Source organism: Python bivittatus, unplaced genomic scaffold (assembly GCF_059951505.1).
Source record: "Python bivittatus isolate LINGU-HERP-01145 unplaced genomic scaffold, Pbiv_v1 ctg000480_np1212, whole genome shotgun sequence".
NCBI classification, from domain to species: domain Eukaryota; kingdom Metazoa; phylum Chordata; class Lepidosauria; order Squamata; family Pythonidae; genus Python; species Python bivittatus.
The window spans coordinates 34288980-34313059 of NW_028277075.1; positions in this window are offsets into that span (position 1 = coordinate 34288980).

The window sequence follows — 24080 nt, forward strand, 5'->3', positions numbered from 1 at the left end:
TTTCTGAGTGCTATTGCACAGACACAGGAAATTAATTTTTTTAAGTTATAGTTTAGCTTAGTAACTTTTATAAAAAAAAAATCTGATCCCTTTCCAACCTCTAAATGTCACTCACTTTCCTAAAATATTGATGTACTGTATGCATTTTTATATAGAGATAACTTGTGATTGAGAAAGAACTGGAGATCAGTTTATGTTATATGGAATTCTTCACACACAATTCCTAGGGTCTATTTGAATGCTGTTTTAAACAATTAAATCAGTGCCAAACTTTTCAGTCTCTGGAAATGGATAACCAGTGTCATGCCCTCCAGATATTTTGGACTACAGTTCTCCAAACCATGGATAATTAGCTTACTGGGGTTTATAGGAGCTGTAGTCCAGAACATTTGAAAGTGTTCACACGTATTATGTGACTTTTTTGGTTATGGCTCAGCACGTTGTGCCAACCCAAGCAAGAGTGACTGCAGCATATGTACCCAGCCAAAACACTTTAACTTTCATAAAGGTTTTGTTAAAGCATTCTGTGGCAGTCTGATTTGCGAGCTAGTTACAGTAAGTAGAGACTGAATGGCAGATCTGTCTGATGAATCTACAGCTGTCTGAGTCCTCACCAAAAGTTTCTCATCAGATTGGAATGACTTTTGGCCAGGGTGGTGCTCTAGTCAGATAGGCATCAGCATATTCCAGCATTCCCTGCAGATTTATTAGTTTGATAATCATTCAATTGCTACTATTGGAACCAGGAACAGATGATTATCCTCAGTTTTATCATTGAAGAGGGTCTGTTGATTGCTTTGGATGGCACTCAAGAAGCTCAGCCATCCCACCGCCATGATAGCTGGTGAGATGGAAAAAGACACGATATGTATTTTTATAAAAATGAGAGTGTATTTAAAAGAAATTCAAAAAGGACCAGAATGAATGTATCAGCCCATGGGAAGTCTGTTAATACACTCATAATATTTTTTTAAGGAAGTCTAATAAGACCCTTCATGACAAAGTCACATTCCTAGAATCTCAGTCTCATAGGCCCAGTTGACGTATAGTAGGAATTCCAGAAGAAGATGAATATGGTCAGCCAGAAGAGAACCAGTTTGGTCTAGTGGTTAAGGCTCCAGGCTAGAAACCAGGAGACTGTGAGTTCTAGTCCCACCTTAGGCATGATAGCCAGCTGGGTGGCTTTGGGCCAGTCAATCTCTCTCAGCCCGCGATGTCAGGTTTGGATGACAAGCTGGTCAGTCAATTCCTGTCACAAACAACGGATCAACATTTGGTTGATCCGAAAAAAGCAGACCCTGCACCTGTGGGAAAAATGCTAGGGGGGAAAAATATATGGCCAGCTTGTTCCTTTTATAAAAGCATTGATTTGGCCTTGCTGGAAGATTGTTAGCTAGAGAAAGTAAACTGTGTTCCAGCATCTTCTTTCAATACAGTCAATATGCCTTGGCTATGTATTATAAAGTTTCTAAGATTTGCCATGAGGGATGATATCTTAAGGAAAGCCCAATCTTCTGCTGTCACTTGAATGGGGAAAGAATAAGTAATGTATCAGGGTCTTCTCAGAATACATTAATGAGGCCCAGCATTGTAGAAAAACTTTTGGCTTGTGAACGAATTTTCAATATTTCATTTGGTGAACACTTTGGTTCTCAATTTATTTGATAGAATCCAGAGATCCTTTTGTGCTCCCCTCTAAACCGAAAAAAATTCATACTACCTTAAGTTTCAGCTGAAATCTCTTCAGAGGATTGAAAACTTCCACATTTCAGGTTACTAAACTGTTTATCTTCTTGTTCAGCATTCATTTGTTTTATACAACTGAACTTGACTAGAAGGAAAATATATTAAAACAGTCTTTTTTTTTTTTTCCAAATACATTTAGATCTTCTTTGCTTCTGCTTCTTCTCACTTGTTCTTTCTTTTCTTACCTGAATTCATTGGGGATGTATATATTTCAACAGGTCGATCAGTAGAAATAGATTGTCTCTTTTTTTCTCCCCCAGTTGGTTCATGGAATATTATTACTATTACTACTAATAATTAGCTTATTAAAGTATGTAGGAGTTGCTCTGTAATAACCACAATTTCTGCAGAGCTGGAAGTGCATTTTTTAACTTTTTTATCACGTTTTTGTTTTTCATGGTTTTTGAAAACTTCTTTTTTGAGGGTGGATAGAGGCTTGGAGTGTTTTTAGCACCATTCATATATAAGAGATAAGAATTTTGATTGCCCTTTTCTTTTTTTCTTCAACCTTTTATCTTCCAAAAGATAAAAATTCTTACAGAAATTAGTATGGGAGGTATACAGTAGTAGTTTTAAACTTGGAAAAATTGTTGTAGTAGATTTTTCAAGATGACAGTTGAAGAAAAAAAAATCACATAAGATCATTTTTAGTATTCCTTGTCAGAATAGAAGGACACATTTAGCACTATGAAATCCATATGGACCAACTACAGGTTCTCTAGAATTCATACATAATTATTTTCAACTTTTATACAAGTCAGTGGATTATATAATGATTTCAGAGGATCTAAATCAAACTAGATTCTTCTTCTTCTTTTTTTATCTGCTTTCAGTTGTGACCAGTTCTATTGAGACTGCCTGGACAAGTCCCTGCAGTTTTCCTGGCAATGTTTTTTTGGAAGTGGTTTGCCATTGCCTCCTTCCTAGGCGGAGCCCAGCTGGCAGTCGCAGGAAATTGAGTCTCTTCCATTATGTTGCATCCAACTGGCAACCGATTCCCGTTTTCCCGTGCAAGGCACCGCCAGCGTTTTTCCTCCCACTGGGGTGAGAGTACCTATTTATCTATTCGCTTATGCTTTCGAGCTGCTAGGTGGGCAGGAGCTGAGGGCGCAAGATGGGAGCTCACCCCGCCGTGCAGAGCTTGGGCTCGAACCGCTGAAGTGTCAACCATTTCTGGCTGGCAACTTTCAGCATCATTAAGCCGCTGCGCCACCGCGTCCCTTAGATTCTTTTTAGATTGCCACAATCCTCCACCCAGATGTTACACTCTCAGATTCATAACGTTTTGTAGAATTATATGCACAAATTTAACATAGTCGACATTGGCATTCTATTAATCTTTCCCAGCATGAATACACTTACCTTTCTTCTGCACACAGAAATAATTTTTGCTTAGATTATTCTCATTCCTTGGTATCTAAAATTAAAGCATGTACCCTAGATAAGGCTGTGCTCCTCTAAAGTTAGCAGCTTCATTTGACAAGAATTTGCAAATATTTTTAAAGGTCTTTGAATCTATCATTCATTGCATGATAATGATTTTATTAAGTAGTAGAATTTTTTTTGTATATCATCAGGGACTAGGTTTTATTAATTCTTTGGTACAGAATACAGCAATAGAGTTTTTTTTAGAGGTTTACACTTCTCATAAAAAAGCAACAATTAAAGTTAAATCTCCTGAGGAGAAAGTTCAAGACTGTTAACTCCCTATATGAGTCTTCAGAGTAATATAGGTCTTTGGTCTTTGCCAAATATGAACTTGATAAACTGTATAATACTGTAATACAAAAAAGAAATTTCATAAACTACAGGTTTTAAAAAATTTAATAGATCAAAACAAGCACACATTACACAAAACATTGTGATGCTAGCATCTTTAGCCAAGTCAACTCAAAGTGAATCACCACAAATCAAAATAATACTGTACCTTTTCTTCATCTTATACATGGGAACGGGTGTACAGATTCCCAATCAATTTACAAGGTGTTGCGGCCAAAACCTGGCTCGCCTAAACCAACCCATTCACTTTGAAGATACAACATAAATTTATTAAGTGGGCCATCCACAAACAGTGTACACCCCACTCCCAGAAGAGCATTGGCAGCTTGCTGAGCAGACCTGAGCAAAAGCAGAACCACAGCTTATACACTTTTGGCCTACTCCATTGCAAAGACAAGACAAAGGAAAAGGCAGATGTAGTGCAAATTACAGCATGATGTTGGAAAGTTTTTGATAACCCCATCTGGGTGACCTTCTCATTATTCACCTCTTCCTACCAGGCCTTTGAGATATGGCCAGTGAATAGAAATCACATGGTTTACTGGGCCACTCCCTGACTGATTCTTCCTGTCACCACCCACGGTCAATTTGGCTTGCAGTAAATATTTTCTTGCAAGGGCACTTTAAGCCGTTCACATGTAGGAGGGGCATCTTATAGGGTTGGTAGTGAATGCAGCTCACATGTGTGTGGGGTACCTTTTACCACAACATTGGTTTTAAAAAATTTACTCTAAAATATAGTTTCAACAGATGATGCTTCTGTTTTTTCCTTAAGCAGAATGGGAGATGATTACAGCTATCACAGGACCAGGTTACTACTTCAGATTATTACTTTGCCTTCAAGAAATCAGTAATTAAGATATGAAAGCGGAGAAGGCTTATAACCCTGATGGTTACCCCAGTTGACTGGTACAAAAATATTTGTGGTTTTCTCTCCTATTTTATTGGAGGTACATGACCAAGCTTTTTAAAGCACACTCCTATTGCTTAGTTTCAGTGAGACAAATATTATAGTCCTTGTTCAACACATTTAAGATCATACTATTTATTCCAGTTACAAACTGACTTTGATAAATGTAAATGGTAAATTGTTAATAATTATATTGGCCCATAGATTGAAAACTGTTCTTTCAGTTACTGTGCAGACCAGATTTATATATGGGAACAAGGTTTTCATAATACTATATATTTAACTGATACAATTGTTTTAACTCAGAACAGGCAGAATCTAGCAGCTATTCTCTTGGGATGCTGAGAATATGATTCTCAGAATACTACTTCTTGGAAGTTTCTAAAGTGGGTACTAATTTATTATGAGTTTTCCTGACGTTTTATAGCCTAGATTGACATGTTTTTGTTTGATTACCGAACTGTATATAATTGGTTAAAGCTATGCTGTGATATACATGAAGAATGTCCTCCTTTTAAACTTCTTGTAAATTTTGCTTTAGAACCTTATACATGCGCTCCTAGTAATTCTGAAAACAATAATGTGATCCCATTAAGGATACCGAGTATTAGATTCTAATACTCTGTATATACAAGTGCATGATATGCGATGTTTGATAGATCAGCAAGAAACTTTGATTCCTATTTTCATTTTGCTAATACATGACTTTGGTATTCTTCTGGTTATTTTATAACTATAAGCAGATCAGACTTGATACCCTCAAATCTTAGTAATAGTTGTCATGTGTAAGGGCTGGATTTAATCACCGTTCTAACTCATTTGTTTCTAGTGGTATAAAGGTTCCTAGGAAGCTTTCTCCGCTGCTAAATTTGAGCTTATCTCTAATTTTGACATAAATGAAAGAAGCTGTAGATGGATTGTTTAGTACTTTTTTTGTCTGGAGTAAGACAGATGTGATTATGGTGAATTTAATTCCAAAAGTGATTTGTATTCTAAGAGCTCTTCTTGTTTTTATTTCTTCACACTTCAAGCAAATGTTTAGGGTATTAAATAACTTTCTCTAGCAGAGACATGTGGCAAGACTTTTACTGTGTAAATCACAATCACCTGTTGAGAATGATGGATTTCATTTGCCTCACTTTCATGATTATCAGTAAGTATTTATTTTAGCTTAGGTTGCTAAACAGAATCAGAAACTTCAGAATTCAGCTCTTCTGTTCAATTTGAAAGCTAGCTTATGCCCTAACTGAAATTCTGTCAATTATTGAGATTTGTGTTTTGTTTAGGGATCAGTCTTGATGCTTCCGCTTAATGCAGCAAAAATATATGGAAAATACTAGACATAACTTTGATCCTCTTACTCATGAAAACCTTATATTATGGGATAATCAAATTTTAAAATTATATATATAATTTGTGTATGTGTATCTCTCTCTCTTTCATGATTACATTGGATCAACTTAACAGTAGTTCTAATGCAGTTACTGTTAAACTTCTTTAGAACTTAAAACTGAGTTTGATTTACATAAGACTGCTTCAAAATGTTCTCCTAAGAACATCTGCCTGCCCCATACACTCCCAAAGGGAGGCATGGTCCAGATTCCTTCTTTTTAAAGCTTGTCTTCTTTTGGGACCTAGGAAGCATGCCTTTTCTGTGGTTGCCCCTCTTCTCTGGAATGATCTCTCCCCAACCTCGATATGTGACAGGCCCCAACTCTGCTCACCTTTAGGAAAGCTGCTAAGACTTGGCTTTCCCCTTAGGCATTAGGGGCCAACTGAGAGAGAGTCCCCTTTTGGTTGTTCTGTAATGTTGCTGGGTTACCATTTTGTATTTATATATTGTATATGTTTAATGTTATATGGTTTGGGGGTAGGGGTTGGGTTATTGTTTGTTTTTTATGCTGCACGCTGCCAGAGTCACACTGTCTGAGTTGAAGCCTGTTATTCCAGATTTTGTACATATATGGAGTATCAACTTAATCAACTGCCTTCCTTATTAAAGTCGCTTACTAGCCATAGGAACTTGAATGGATTCCTCTAAAGCATCTGACAGCTGTCACATGTCGAGCAATACCTAAATCTTCTTTCCATTCCAAACAAGGAACAGCTGTTTGTTTCTTCCTAATCTAATTTTTGGTCAACATACTGTTGCAGTCATAAATGCTGGATGGGGTTATCCTCAGTAGTTGGAGTGACTTTCCCCTGTAGGCTTTGCTCAGTGAGGCTGTAAGCCTGAGATCAATAGCAACGCAAAAACCCAAGTGGTGAAGCAAAATATATTATCATCTTTAATGGACTTAGCAGATGGTTTTCTCACCAGATGGAGCTCTTGTACTTTTATGAGCATCATAGCAAAGATTTTTTTCAAAATGTGTTCTGGTTTCTACATTTTATATATGTTATAGTATTTATAGCCTACTTCAACCCCAAAGAACTCTGTACATTGATGTTGCTCCTCCATCTCCTTTCAGAGTTGTTATGTATTCTAGGTTTGTACATCATACTAAAAGATAACCATCATTTACCAACCACAATGTAGTTGCTGTTAGCCACTGCAGTGAATTAACATGAATGCTATCTTACCCATTTCTTACATGGCCTTGTAACGATGTTCCATGACATCCCTATAGTTCACTCTGTTGTCCAAGTTCAGAATAGCTGCCATTCTGACTAGTACAAATGAAAATTTGAAACTATGTTGGAACCAGTGTACAGGTAAGGTTTTTTGGAGGAAATCATGCTTAGATGGGTTCCAGAAGGAGTCATATAATAGCCCCGCTAAATGTTGTGCAGCTTGTTGGATACTTTTTAAAGCACACCAAAAGGAGAGATAAACGAAGATGCTGGTTGCTGCCTGGAGAGGAAGGAAGACCACTGATCAGAGGTGTGCACAGGATATGGTGAAAAAAGAAGAAGAAGAAGAAGAAGAAGAAGAAGAAGAAGAAGAAGAAGAAGAAGAAGAAGAAGAAGAAGAAGAAGAAGAAGAAGAAGAAGAAGAAGAAGAAGAAGAAGAAGAAGAAAGAAATCAAGATGGCAGCTGCAATGGTAAATCAAATCTCCACAACATACATAAAAAGCAGACATAGCTTTGATTGGACCGTTGTGGCCACCATCTTTACCTTTTTTTATCATGCCCTGCAAACACCCTTGTTACTGATTAGGACTACTAGAGTTGCCAGACCTTTCCCCTGGTCCCTTAGACCTCCCTCTTCTCCACTTGTATTGTAGCGTTCCCTCAGTTCCGCTTCCTGTAAGAGCAGGGGGATAGGGGAAGGTAGAACCAGGCAGGGTCAGTTAGCTGACACATAAGTTTAATAGGTAATAAAAAAGGGACCTGGCTCTGGAGGTGTGATGATACTGGACAGTTCCAGTGATGAGGAGATGTAAAGGTTCACTATGCCTAAAATGGTATTTGAGGAGAGGTGTGAACTTATTGAAGTGCACAGAAATGGTTCAACCTAACACAATCACATATGTATTACTATTATATTATTTAGTAGGATTGCCATATCTAGAGTTTTCTGTATCCCTTGGCTGCTACTTAGAGTTTGTCTGGCTACCTAGAATTTGTCAACCTTACTATTAGGTATTTAGATGGTCCTTTCCCACTAATCAGCCAATGCTGTCACTAATTCTGCCTAACCGCACTCTCAGGGGAAAGAGAAATACTCACGGTAGAAGAAGACTGGTGAAATGGCAGCCTTGTACTCTGCTGTATTACTACTGTTTAATCCTCATCTGAGAGAGCATGTGAGATGTCGGAGGGTGAAATGTTCATTGTGTCCATGTGAGTGTTCCTGGGAGTGGGAATCTGAGCTGAGCAGTGATTAGTGATATAGATTTCCAAGTGTGAACTTACACATCACAGTAAATAGTGAGTTTGGAGAATCAAATAATAATAATTAGAAAAATTCCTAGCATTTAGAAGAAACCAGCATGATAGGGCTGGACAAAGTTTGAAGCAGGAATCAAAGTAGTTTCTTAGAGGAAATGAGTCTATAAAAAAGCAAACGAAAATCTTGGATGGTTGGGAACAGGGGAATTTAACAATAAATTGTTTGCTCTTTATTAGCTTTGACATTTGGAATGATAGCAAACAGAAAATATCTGCTATCATATCCCCATAGATCTTTGCCTCTTCACAGACTCTTACTGCTTCCCCTTCTGGAAGCAGCATCACAATGGAAGATTAAATCTGAATACTTATGGATTCATTTTTCCCAGAGTCACTGCTGGGCAGCCAAGACTAATGGAGGTTGCATCCTAGCTACAGTCACTCAAATTAACACTGTCCTGTTTGCTTTAGCAATTAACTACTGGTGGTTCACAACTGAAATCCAAATAGAGATCAGCAGGCTGGCTTCAGCAAAGACAAGCTGAAGGAGCTAACATCCAATACTGTAAGGCAACTGTCCATGGCACAACATTTACCCAGAGCAAACTCTTTTCCAGAATGTATATACCTGAGGCAACCTAATAGGATAGGCTAACTCCCAAATAGTGGCTTAATGTGTTCCATCTTCACATTAGAGAGAGACAGATATTCTCCAGCATGTAGCTCTGCACATGGATATGGAACATACTTATGCTTACTATATCTGGTTTGCAAAAATCCAGACAAATGCTAGATGGCTGCAAGAAGATACAGAAAATTCTTTGCTGTTATCTAGTGGTCATCCAGAGTTTTGCAGCCCATATACTGAGACATAGACCACACAGTTCTATGATTTTTCTCTACTCTGCTGTGATTCTCTCTATATAATTGGGTATACCTTATGCTGACAACCACCAAAATCTCTTGGTAGCTTACAGTAAAAATACAAACCCAGAATTACAATTACAAATACCGTACTTAAAGTGAACACTGTGAACAGGATTTCAAAAATGTGTTTTAAGGTCTTTTTTTAGAAGCTGGGAAACATGTAAGTTCCTTCAATTCGAGAGAGCCTGGTGTGTGTGTGTGTGTGTGGGGGGGGAGGGTTATAAGTTTCAGCAAACCTCTTAGATGGCTTGAAAGGGTAGGGGGAGGATCATAGAGAAAGAGGCAATGGTTGAGTGGCCTTGATGTAAGCTGACTGGGCCTTTTAAGACAATAGCAGCCACTTTCATTCAGAAACAAACTGGCAGCCTGCACAGGCATAATATAATCTTTGAATTTTTCTGGAGATTAACCTGGCTGCTCAGTTCTGTGATAAATGAAAGTTCTAGGAAAAGATCCAAAGGCAGCCCCACACTGAGCAGTCACAAATGAAGGTTGCCAATTCATACACCATAGTTTTAAACTTCTCTGATTCCAAGAAGAAGTTGTTAACTACTTGTTTCAAAAAGAAAAGTTGTTAAGAAATTGCTCCTGGGTATTAATCTGGGGATCCAGCAAGAGATCTGGATGTAAGCTGTGTACCTTTACTTTTTGGTGGAGTGTGGAATTTTCACCTAGAACTTCCATGGAATTGTCATCCTTCATAACAAGATCTTCAACTTTTCTGCTTCAATTCGTTCTTCTGCAGAGTTACACCATTACCTGGAGATATTATAGAGAAATGCATTTGGATTACACAACTATGATGATAGCAGCCAGCTTCAAATTTCTTGGTGTTCTCCCCCAGGAGTTTCATTAAATGTTAAATACTGGAGATATAGAGGAACTCTTAGGAATATCTTGAAAGAAGCCCATTCCAAGGCATGACTGTCTCCAAGTAATCTGGAATCTAAACTGTATCTGACAGATAAGAATGGAACCACTACAAATCAGTGCCTTCTCTTCTCAAATCTCCTAGAGAAGTCAAAAGGATACCATTGCTTGTGGTACTGAAGGGTGCTGAGAGGTAAAGAAGAACCAAAAGAGTTTGCATTGCTTTATTGATTGCCAAACAAAGATTATCTATCAGGCTAAGCAAAGCAATTTCAACCCTGCTCTGAAGCCAGTGTGTAGTGAACCAGGATAATCTGCTTACATTCTATCATCACCTTTTCCATCCACCTTATTCAACTATGGAAGGTAGAAATGCCCTACAATTACTCATTTTGAGAGAGACAATATAATCTTCTTAGGGAAATATCTTCTAATTGTCTACCTTCTCTTCAAGAAGTATTTATGATATAAAGTAATTTTTGGAGTTTATTATTCAAGCGATGTGTTAGGTATGGTAAAGCAATATGCCTGAAACCAAAAACATGGGTTATGATTGGAAACAGACCTCACTTCAGAAATGGGGCTAAAGGTTGTGTATAGAAGAAGTCTTTTTTATGTTCTTTCTGCACTCATTTTAATGTTTCAGCAGGATATGCTGTATCTGGAAATGGTGGTTACAATATAAAAGCTGAATAGATAATAGATAATAGCACTATCCAAATATTAGTGTAATTAAACAACAGATGATAAATTGGTCCTTTCTGCAGCAGGAAAATCACACCAGAAGGAAAAATATTTTCTTTGCAAGGCAGATATAATTGGCTCTTAATAACCTACAAGCACATCAGTGAATGTTCTAGGCATAACTATATTTAAAACACACCACCACCACCCAGTGTATAGAAAGAAAATGGATTCACACATTGTGCTAGAGTATGGTTTATCTTAAAAATGGCTTGTTGAATAAGCCACATTGGCTTGGTTTCCCACCTAGCATAGTAATATTCCACATTTTGACTCAATACAATTAAGTATTAAGCTGAGAGAGGAATAAAAATGAGAAAGAAACTGAGAAGAGGGAAAAACGTTCAGATGATGCAGTAAGCTGAAGCTTTTAGTGAAAAAGCCCTATGCTACTGGAATGGTTATGGTTGTGATGCAAAATTGTGGTGTTCATACTTTCATTATATGAACTTTTGGTTCATATGTTGATTAACATAATCACTATGCGTCTTTGACAATAGGAGAGCCTGGAAAGCTTTTCTAAACTCTAAAACTTTGATGCTTCATTGAGCTTTCTGTAAAAAACACACACACACACTTATTCTTTCCTGAAGCATGGCGCTTACAGTTCTTGTGACACAGTCTTATGGTGTACAACATCACTTTGGGAAGCTGCATCTGTCAGCTCCTGGGGGAAGAGTCTCACTACACAATCTGTATAGCAATCCTAGTACAATACTGTGACTAAGGATCTGTTGAGCACCTGCCTCTGACAAAGAGAGGCCTTGTTTGTCTCTCTGAAGAAAGAAGGAAGAATAATGGTACAAAACTTCTAGCTGATTTTTTCAGCCAGCCAGGATGAGGTACATTAAGACTTTTCTTCATGAATAACAATTGCTTGTTGAATTCTACGTGAAGGCACAAGCGAGGGGATTTGAGAATTCAGAAGATGTTTTTCTCATTGAATCAGCCAGATGCTTTGAATGGATGATTCAAGGATGAAAATAATGGGGATTTTAGTCCAACTGAACTGGAACATCCCAGGTTGGAGAAAAATGGTTGGGATATAACCCATCTTCCTCCAGTCTGGTGCCATCCGATTTTGAGGACATCAACTTCCCTAATCCCCAACCAGCTATTTTGCAGACATAGATTTCATAAAAGTTAAAAGGTTTACCACATGTAGAACAGTCATGTCTTGACTTAATTCTCCAGTCTTTCATTCTTGTTGAATCCTCCTCAGTATCTAGATGACTATGCTGTGCCCTATTCTTTACTTGTTGGACAATTAGGAAAGAAAAAATGGGGGGGGGAACTCCTCCATATGAAATACATGTATGCTTACTTGCAAACACCCAGAGTTCACCCATTACATCTGCATAATCCCACCAATGAAATGTTCATTTCACATTAATTTACTCCAATTCTTTTACTAGGGTAATATATATGCACACAATGCTGTAGCTACCTCTAATATTTTCCACTTCTACATAGATGTGAAGTGGTAACAACAGGAGAGAATAATACATTTTCCAAACTAAATTGAAAACCAAAGGGCTATTTTTTAGATGGTAAAACTCTGGGCTCAGGTTCATATGTTTACCTTGTTCTCATTTTGAGAACATTTTGAGAGTTCTGCTTTTGTCTTTCATCTTGGTAGTTTTCACATGTATGCTGATCTAGAACCACACTGTATGGGTGGGTGACCACCAAGGAGGAAAACTGTCTTGCCTTTTTACTAAGAAGTCTATCACCTAAGAAAGCAATGCGATGACAAGCCAAGCTCTTTTATGGTGATGGAAATATCCCTCAATCTGCTGCCTGGGCAGATTGCTGAGCAGACTGATCATGTCCAACAGGCATGTACTGGCACTAGGTTGATACTCTTTTTGATCTTGATAGGAATCAGAAGCCTCTTTTCACAAGATATTATTGTTTCACAAGACATTATTATATTTGTTCTAATTGTGCCTTTCAAGCAAGAGAGACAAATCCTGGAGGGGCATCAGTTGCAAGACTACAGGCCTTGTTGGCTGCTGTTGGCAGAGATGACAGAAAAGCTATAGGAGCAGCTGTCATTTCTTCTTTATATTTTATACATGGACTATCAACAGACACTCACCATTCATCTGGATGAGAGCCCAGGGTTTGCTTTTCTGCCTGCTGAGGTCAGTGCTGTTGGAGCCTACTTTCCCCCCAGACTTCTTCCCCTTTCTTGGCCTGACTCTAACCTTTCAACTAGGACTCTGTGTCTTAGCAATCACACTAGCAGTGCCACCCTGATAGTACCATTTGAATTCCACATTGACACTTCAAAATAGAAGAGGTAGACACTCAGGTTGAAATGGGATTTACCATCTTCCAAGCTCTTATAGAAGGCTTTAACATACCCTGGAAAGAAGTTGCCCCGTTACATAATACCAATATTTGCTGTACATCTAATGCAACTATGGGCAATCTTTGGCCTATACCATATCCAATCCTGAGCTACTTTTTTGTAGCAAAGAACTGAATACGGTGGCACAATTTTCTTCTGTTTTTCAGAAAAACAACAAGTGAAATACATATGTTAAGCCTCCATATGTTGCAAGCATTCACTTTATTCTTAACTGTTTGCAAAAACCCAGGTCCACTCAAACAATGAAAACAGCCAACATTTCTAGTTTTTTGGTCTGTGGATGATATCACTGTATAACTACCACATACTTTGTGGCCACCCAAAAATCAATTAAAGGTGAAACACTCCAGTTACAAGAATAGTTTTGATGTAAAATATTAGTGTACAAAATGACTGGTAAGTAGGATGGGTTCTTTGACAGGGAGTAATTAGGACATTGCAAAATCAAGAGGATAATCTAAAGTAGGGATGAAGAATGTGAAGCCTTCAGATCTTGCAATTCTCATCTATTTGTGGCAGCATGTTTAGTGGACATAAGAGTGCTGGTCCAAAAACATTGGGAGGGCCAAATAATAATAATAGTGATGATGATGATGATGATGATGATGATGTCATAGTAGGTAATTTGCCCATTCCTGGTTTAGGCTAAGAAAGATAATCTTTCAGCTAACTGCTCTTTACCCTTAGTTTTATTATTTTGTTTTTCATCTGGAGAATGGAGTGAGCTCTTGTCCTCTCTTGTTTAATATCATATAAGAGATGTAATCAATTTGGAGCCTTCCAAATGTGCTAGAATGCAGCTGCTATGGCCTTCCCCCACTTGTATCTAACCACAGTACCCTGGCACCATCTTTTTTTCTGCCATGTCCCTATGACCTTACCTTCATCTTGTCCCCAGCCCGTGAGTGAGCCATACTTAAATTGTCCTTAGCTGTACTAAAGCAACATTCCTCCCCTTAAACTGATAGCATCAAACAATTGCTGCAAAGTACGTAAATTCTGCTACCCTTCATTACCCATTCTATTAGAAGCGAAGTCATGTGATGAGTAGCAGAAGGGATCAAAGAGGCACTTATCGGCTGTTTGAGACTAATGCAGGGACATACCCTCAATATGGTCCTTGGTCAATCTTGTCTGCTGCCATTCTGCTTTTGGATGCAGCAGCACATGAAATGTAAAGAAAATCACTTCCTGAGACTTGAAACTGTGCAACAGTGAAATGATACAACACTCAAATTGTGTAATGTTGAAATAGTACAGCAATAAAATAATGGGACTAACCTCCGTCCACAGAGCGTGGAGAAATCTGGAATTCAGCAGTTGTCTGGGTAAAGGAAAGAAAGGAACAGATAAATCCTAAGTAAAAGGGCTGCCTGTGATTAGGCTATCTTTGTGACTCTGAACTGTTTTTAAAAACTTTATTCAACTTGGGATAGAGCAGAATGGAGTGTAGGAGAGACACAGCCTAGAGCTGATAGTCCTATGGACAGAGACCTACAGCCAGATCCACTCCAATCCTGCTGCAGCATCATGTAGTCGGTGGATATTTTTCCTGCTGGCTGCTGACCTACAGAGAAGGGAAGGTAGCGTGGCTGGAGGAATCGATCTCTTACTTTGTTTATCATGCACAAAGAAAACCAGAAGAACTCCATTTGGCCCAAGTCAGAACAGATGCAATGGAGACAGGATAGGGATTGGCAGTGAGAGCAACAAATTTCATGTCAGTATAATTTTGTACTGACCCAAGGATGGGTGGATGGCACTTTAACTCAGCAGCGGTGAGTTAGGATACTAGCTGTGGTGGTGATGGGGGTTTTGGTTTAACATGTTAGAAGAGCATCAGGCTGGTGAAGGCCACCTTAAAATCCTGCTGTTCTTTTGGGTAGATCACAACATCAGAATAATAGCCTGTCTAGAAATGGATCAGGGTGACACGGTGGCCAATAAATTATTTCCCTGATTCGTTCCCCATTTCCCTGATTAGTTCCCCATTGATCTTTTTTCCAGAAATGCTTCTCTGGCAGTTTTCCCCCTGGTCTCAAAAACATAATTAGCATGAAAAAACACTAAATTGGAAGCTGGAGAAAAAGCATTTCAGAACTACAAAGTAGCATGAGGCTTCCCCCACTGTGACAGCCTTTCTTTTGGATTATACCAGCAGCGCTTGTGGCACTGATCCTGCTTTGAGACATATCTGCCCCTGTATAGTTTGCAGGTGCTGGTTGCATCCAGTTGTGCCTAACACTTGGAAACTCTTGCATTTGGAGATGCCCCTAGTTCTGCCTTTCCCAACCCAGTTAGTTTTACAACCTAGCTAGCATGCCATGCATGATGAGAGTTAAAGTTTAACATTCATGCTGGGAAGGCTGGACTATTCTGTGCCTTCCTCAATTGTTTTGACACCTTTCCTTCCGTGATTATTCACACTGGGGTTTTCAAACTCTAATTATCACAAGTGTAGCATGAGGACCAGTTCATTAGTCTGAGGGCTGAAACACTGAAACCTTTTCATTCATATAAAAATTACTTACTTTTAATGATTACATTTTAATTTATAATATGTGCCTGCCCAGATGTTGCTGAATTGCAACTTTTCAGCAGTTCCAGCCAGTCTGGCCAATGCAGAAGAGTTCTTGTACTGTTACTCAGCACCATTAGCAGGACTGCAGGCTGCAGATTAACTGTCTCTCAAAGGGTGCCTTCAGTTTGTAAGGAAGACACATTTATCCTCACCACCCTTGCCTCTGGTCAGACTTTCAAGTCTTTTGCTATGGAGGGCAAAAGTGGAACAGCCATAGGATTTCTCCTTTGATAGGCATTCCAGCCAAAGTTATTACATCTCACTCCTTGTTTCTCCTTTGACCTAATGGTGCCCCCAGAGTGGTTCTTCCCAGCTCTCATCTTGCAGGAACAATCTGCCCATGTGACCCTTTCCATGGAAAGCTTCCGAGCTATATCAAGGTTCCTTTTACCAAGGCAGCCCATCCCTGCTCATTCTTTCTGTGGGCATAGGTGGGGGGAAGCCTGCTTGTGATGCTGCTGTGAGTTGCTTCCTCTTTCTTGGAGGGAAAGGTTACAAACAAGGCACTGGGGACAAGCAAGGGAGTATATGGTAGCTGTTGGAGGTAGAGTGGCATGAACAGATTGAACACATTTGCTCAAGAACCAATGCTGCACAGAACTGTATAACTACACTTTTCTTCAGTTTTTTGTTTTTCAGTGCTACTCCTAAGTATTGTTGTGGGCCTCAGAAAAAGACTTGGAGTGCTGCATGTGGCCCATGGGCTATTCCTGATTCCCATGGATATAGATCTCTAATTGTATATTGGAACAGTTATTTGGTTTCACATGGCAGTTGATTTTGAGGAAACTGCTGAGATGGATGGCAGGATGGTGACACAATAATTGGATGGGAGATGAGAATTTGGCAATTTTACCTTTTAGTGAATGACGACATTCAAAGGCTAATTGATGCACTCGTTCTCAGGTTTGTGTATTTGAACTGAGAGGTATATTTCAAAACATGCAGGCTGTGGGCTTTTCATGCATGGTCAAAAATCTGCAAGATGATGGGGACTGTATGTACAAAAGGTGCAGGTCTTCAGTTGTGACTCTGCACCATGTAGATTTTGATGCTGCCGCCTTCATGGATTTAATGGTGAAGGGACTTGTATCCCAATGATATTATGAACATACTCCCAAATGGGTCACCAATTACAGGTAAATCACAAACAAGGGATCAGGCTAAATGTGATCCCCAGAGAAAAAAATGGCAATCCAGCCCAGTATTCTGCCAAGGAAATAAAATGGACATTCAGAACCTGCGCAATGTCAATATGATACTGGAAGATGAACCTACAAACTGGAAGATAACCAATGAGTTACCGGGAAAGAGCAGATGACAAGTATAAGAAGCACTGATACTTATGATGTGGCTTGATTAAAGTCAAAAGGATGTCCAGCCACTGAAGGGGCCAGAGGCAAAAGAAAGTTTGATGTTGCAAATTTATGTAGACCATTAGTATATGGAATGCCAGAACCATGAACCAAAGCAAACACTGATGTTGCAAGAGCAGAAATGTCAAGACTGAACATTAGCAGTTTGGGAATCAGTGAACTGAAATGGACTCACATTAGAGCAGCATCAGTTCTACTGTGGACAAAACTTTTTAGAAGAAATGGAGTAGCCATCATGATTAACAAACAAAAGTCAAAATCAGTGTATGAATACAACAAAAATGACAGAATGATCTTAATTTGAGTCCAAGGCAATCAATATCAGAGTGATTGAATTCTATGCTACAATACAAAGGAAGCTTCAGCGTCTTGAAACACCTTGTCAATGCAAGACCAGAAGACTAAGTACAGGAGACTGAAATGCTAAAGTTGGAAGTAAAATAGCATCTAGAATAAAGGGAAAATTTGGTCTTGATGAACAAAACAAGCAGGAAACAGAGTTCTGCCAAGAACATTCAATGTTTACAGCAAGTATTTTCTTCCAACAACTCTATCACCAAATGGACATTACCAAAATCAAATGGATTGTGTATCCTGCAAGCAAAGATGGAATAGTGCAATTTAGCCAGCAAAAAGAAAATCTGTCTGTCACTCAGATAACCAACTTTTTCTTACAAAATTGCAACTAAAATTAAGAAAACAAATAGAAGTATTGGATCAACAAGATACCGCAATATTCCACAAGATTATGCAGTGGAGATAAAGAATATGTTTGATGGATTAGTTATGATAAATGTTAAAGAACTCTGGACTGAAATTAATGTCATCATTAAAGATCAAGCAAACAAAAATACCCTGAAATGAAAGAAAAAAAAAGAAGAAGAAGAAGAAGGAAAATTACCTGGCTGCTGCTATGTCAAAAGAGCTGAAGTAGAAAGCAAAAGATGGAGGAAAATGGGTCCAACTCAATACTAAGTTCCATAGAAGTAATTATATCTAAGCAAGCAATGCAAAAACACTGAGGATAACAATTGAATGAGTAGAACAAGACAGGTATTAAAAAATAACAACTTAAGGAAAAATTTAAGCGAAGAAGGCAAAGTTGTACTATCATAAAAAAAAATACAAAGCAGAGATGGCACAAATATACTGTATAAAAAAGATCCTCAGATCAATAATATGCATTAAGTTCTGATCATTGAATTAAAAATAGGCATTTTGGAAAGTGATATTAAGTGAATCCTGGAAAAAAGTTGGTCTAGAGTTAGGCAATGCTGAAATCAATCAATCAATCAATCAATCAATCAAACAAACAAATATTGCTAACCAAAAAGCTGCAGAAGTTGATGATAGACAATAAAACTGTTAAAATCCCACAAGATGATGCAGTTAAAATGCTTCTTGCAGTTTGTATGTAGATGTGGAAAACACAGCAGGGACTGGAAAAAATCAAGTTATTTTCCCAGTACCAAAAATGGCAGTGCTAAATAATGTTTCACACTTCCAAACAATTGCATTTATTTCACTTGCTAGTAAAATAGTGCACAAGATTTTTCAATCCACACTTCAGCAGTAAATGGAAAGAAAACTGTCAGGATGTATACATGGGATTCAAAAGAAACAGAGATACCCAAGATCATGTTGCTAACGTTTGATAGAAAAGGACATCTATTTGAGATTTATTGTTATATAAAGTCATTTGACAGTGGAATGGGTTTACTAGGCTGCCTCATCTGTCTGTTGAAGAATTGTGGAGTCCTTGGGGTTCTTTGAGCTTGGTTAACCAAGCTCAGAGAACCTCAAGGACTCCACAGTTCAACCCTGAGCTACACATATTCTCTTCTATTGTTGAAGAATTTGTATGAAGATCAGGAGGCAACAACTGGAACAGGATATGGAACAACTAAATGGTTCAGAGTTGGGAAAGGAACATACCAAGGTTGTATATAATCACCATATTTATTTAACTAATATGTAGAATATATCATGTGAAATTCTCAACTAGAAGGAATAGAAATTGGAATTAAAACTGCTGAGAGAAACATCAATAACCTTAAGCATGCTGGTTATACTTCTTTGATGACTGGAAATTAGCAAGACTTAAGCAACCTCTTACTGAAGGTAAAAGAACAGAGTACAAACCCCAGTCTGATCCTCAGAATTTAAAAAACAAAAAACAAAACAACCCACCAACAAGATTATGTCAACAGACAAAGACAACCCAGTGCAAATAAGTGGAGCAGAAGTTGAAGTAGTAACAGGATGTATCTTTTAGGTTCAAAATTCACCAAGATGGTGACTATAGCCATGAAATACTCATCTGCTACCTAAGATAAAAACTATGGTAGGCACAGACAGACTATTAAAATTCAGATACATCACACAGACAACATAGATTTATAGTTGTCAAGGCCATGGTTTTCCTGGTTATAACATGGCTATAGAAGTTTGATCATCAGAAGAGGTCAACAAAGAACAAAGTACCCTTTGAATTGTGGTACTGGAGAAATTGTTGAGAATACTTTGGATTGCAAGAAAAATATATTGTTCCGTACTAAATGAAGTAAAACCAGATTGCTTCCTGAAAGCATAATAATGAATAATGACGCTAAAGGTTACATATTTTGGATGCATAATGTGAGGGCAAGAGTCATAGAAAAATTGAATAAAAAAAGGCTGATAGAAAACAAAATGGCAAGATATTATCATGCTGAGAACACAAGCGTGAAGTTACAAAAGTGCAAAGGACAGTTTGACAGACAATCCTGGCAAAATTATGTTCGTTGGGTCATGAGTCAGAAATGACTGAACAACTGAACAACAACAACAAGGTGTTAGCATCTAATTCCCTGGTAGATTTCACAGGAGAACCTGGGCACTAAAAGACATCTCCTGAATATCAACTCTCCGGAATGGCTAATATAATTAAACACTTACATAATGTGTAATTATGATTCTCACACTGTTTACAATGATAGCATGTCTGCTTGCATTTGTGAGTGTAACAAGTATATGTAGGCAACTTATGCAGAAGCTTGAGGCTGCAATGTATAAAAATACTTGGGAGCAATGCATAGTGAAATCAATAGTAATAATACAATAGTACTTCTAATTAGACCACCGTGAAATTACAACATGGATGCACAACATTCTTGGGTTGGGCAGGACAAGGGAGGACAAGGGAGGAAGGGGGTGGTCAAAATAGAAAGTGAACGTGTCTGCATTTTTCTTAAAACAACTGCTGTGTTTTTTGTCAGTTGATCTTCCCTACTCCCGTTACACATATATCTCTTCTCTACTACAAGTTGGGCATTTGTGACCTTCACTAGAGCTAAGTATTTATATTATTTATTCATTTCTATTCTGTCTCTTCTCCAGGGTTTCCACCCAGTGCACATTATGTATTCTTACAGCAACCTTGCATGGTTGATTGGACTGAAAAATTGTGAGCTGCCCAAAGACACCCAAGGACCTTCATGAATGAATGTGGATTTAAATCTATGGGGAATTCCACACTGCAGCCCAGGTTGCTTGTCTCCCTTGCTGCTCCCAGCTATTTCGGTCCAGTTTGCAATGGATTGGCAATGGAGCCAAGCTGGTGTTCAGTCTGGATCAGTGTTTCTCAACCGTGGCGACTTTCAGATGGGTGGACTTCAATGCCCAGAATTCCCCAGCCAGCCATGCTGGCTGGGGAATTCTGGGCATTGAAGTCCACCCATCTGAAAGTCGCCACAGTTGAGAAGCACTGGTCTGGACTATGGCAACTCCCAGACCTGATTGGTCATTCCCTGCTTCTTGCCCTTCCTATGCAGGAAAGACAAGCCTTGTTGTCTGGCTTCTGTGCAGACTGGTTCACCAATGCCTGCCTCCTCCTTTTAGGAAATGTTCCTTTCTCACTAGTCTCTGTGCCTTTCCTTTCCTTTTCCAGATGTTCGTACACATGGATGACTTCATACCTCCCTTTGCACATGATCGACAGAAATGCAGACCCTTTTTTCTTTTTTTCTGTTATGGGACCCTCTTTGCTATCATGCTACAATAATAGGAGAAACAGGGGAGCAGGTTCTTTCGTTCCTAAGTCCATGAAATCTTTGTAGCAAGCAAGAACCGATTGTTCAGTTTCATAGAAACAAACTTAGAAGTTCATGACACAAATAAAAGAATGGGAAAGAAAGCTTTGCAGTGCTATGGACAGTGATGAGGAAGTAAGGGGAACCTGTTTCACCCAGCCTGGGCAGAAATGGAAAGGTGCCTACTGCGAGATGTAAGGGCTGAATGGAGGTTCTAGAGTTGAAGATCTTTTGTTTACATGAAGAGCCATTGCTGGATCACCTACAGGATTTTTTTTTTTTTTTTAACAAGGCAGCTGCCAGCTACTGGAGAACATAACCAGGCAGTCCAGCTGCAGAGACCAATCTCCAGAGGCTGGGAGCTACTACTTGGATAGAATGAAATGCTGCAGGCCATCTACTTTGAAGGCGTATGATGGTTTTGGTCAGAAAACAGCATTAACTGAAGCTGGAAAACACAGGTGTGGGGTGCATTTGCATTTGGTTGGGAGTGGGAAGAGGATAATGTCACCTGCCTCTGCACTCAGGAAGCAGAGAAGGGCTCCTGCTGGCAATGGGCCAGGCAGAAAGTGTGGATCTCTCCTATATTTCCCCAGTTATAATTCAACACTTTTAGCACTAGTCCCCGGGTTAAGAACACCTGGGTTACGGCCGACCTACAGTTAAGAACTGTAGCAAAATTCAAGTTAAATACACAATGGTTCGAATTAATTACACAATACTACTTACATACAATATTATACAATAATGCTATTCTGGCTTACATACAAAGGACAGACCTTGGGGACAGAACTCGTTCCTAAACTGGGGACTACCTGTACAGCATAGTGTACAAATGATTAATGTTTCCATGCTTTGGAGGTTTGAAGAACAGATTTGCTGCCTCCAAATCTCCTCCTCCTCCTCCTCCTCCTCCTCCTCCTCCTCCTCCTCCTCCTCCACCTTCCCCATTTACCTTTTATTTTCATTCTTAAGGCAATATTTTCTTCCTAAAACATTGAGGTGCTGCTAAGAGGTGGAGGGAACAAGAAGCAAATCAATTTACCCATCATGATTGGGCCCAACAAAATTTTAGTTTCTAAAGAAGTACTTAAAAGCTACTAGTCTCACACTGTCCTGGGTGAAGACAACTGCAAGTAAGAAATTACTAATTTTTTAAAAAATTAATAAAACGTTATGAAGCATTATGAAGAACATAGATTCTGGAATTATTTCCAGCCTCTTAATATAGATCCACTCATGGACATGTAAACAAGAGGGAGAAAAGAGGGGGGCTTATACTAGAGCAGTTGGCTACTGGGATGCATTGAGGGTTTTTTATCTGAATTTTTATCTCCACAGTTCCTGCCCAGATCCCACCAATTTCAAATAATATATTTCTTTTTCCAGCTTTCCCCTATGTACCAAATTTGGCCCCATTCGGTTCTGCTTTTGGAGAATTATCTGTTGATGGACAGATGAACAAAGGGAGTCCTAATGACCTTTAATGTAATTTCTTTCAACATTCTGTTGAGTTGGAAAGAATAAAAAGCTGTTTCCAATGTGCAAGTATGATGTTGTGGAACTACACAAATTAATGTTTAAACTTTATTGCTGCACTCTCATAGACAACTAAAAATTGTAACTAATCAATCAATCAAAATGTATTTATAGTCCAGGACCAAATACGATAAAAAGACCAGCAATACAATGATTATGAGGATTATGTACCATCAATGTCGACTCTTAGCAACCACATAATAACTATAAAAAGGCATTTTAAAAATTGCAAGAAAATCCTAAAACAATCAGCAGCTAACAATTAATAATGTGAGGGAGGAACCAGATACTTGCAGTATTATAGGCTGTAAAAATGGGCTTTTTCTGTCACCTCCTCTTCTCCAAGACACATTTCCAACAGAGGTGAAACTCTGCTGCCTTCATTGTATGTACCTACTGAACATGCAATTTGATTGGATTTGATTAATTGATCAAATAAAAGGGGCTTCTGTGTAGATATTTATTTACTACTTGATCTTAATATCTGGGACTAGAAAAAGTTATCTGCATACATAACACTAGTGATCCCTGCTAGTTGTTGCTAGTTTCACTGCTGGTTCTATTGCCAATTGTTGCTTTGACGCTGGGATCACACAGAAGAGACTTCATTGTCACCCATTGACCTTGCCTCTGTAGAAATGTAAAAGGGGAGGAAGCTATCTTCCATTTTCTTTGCCAATCACCTTGGATGCTGCGTTACTGTGGAGTAGGCCCACAGTCATTCAAGCTACACCCTGCCCAGCCAGATGCCGTTGCTGCATCCAGATGAGACCCAAGCTCCCCAATGCAATTTTATTCCAATCCGTCTCACAATTACTTGTAATTAAACAAATAAATCTCAATTCTAATTAATATCTGCAATGGGATTTATGTGATGAGCCTCAGCAGGATGCCTGTTTTCAGTCTATTTCACTATTTATTGTGCCTTGTGGGTAAATATCGGCAACCTGAATCAATAAATGTAATGGTGATGGAGATCTTCTGCTTCTGTCTTGTAGGACTTAACCCTCTCTGGGGTCTTTATCCTTCTGTTTCTAAGCCCCCTTTGTCTTCTCTGTATTGTGCTAGTAGACGTGTACTATGCTATTTAGAATGACAGGTTGAAATTGTATCTATACGAGGAGGAAGCATTCAGGTAACTTCAGATGGTGATACTCAATGACCACATTGGAAGGCCACAGTAAACCAGGTTAATGGCTTAACACGGAAAGCATTTTCTCATGATTCCATTTTAGTTGTGTCTTGTCTGAGGCTAATACACCTTTAGTTCAGGACCTAATTTGGTTCACTAACCATTTGGCATTTGATTACCGAGATTTCACCCAG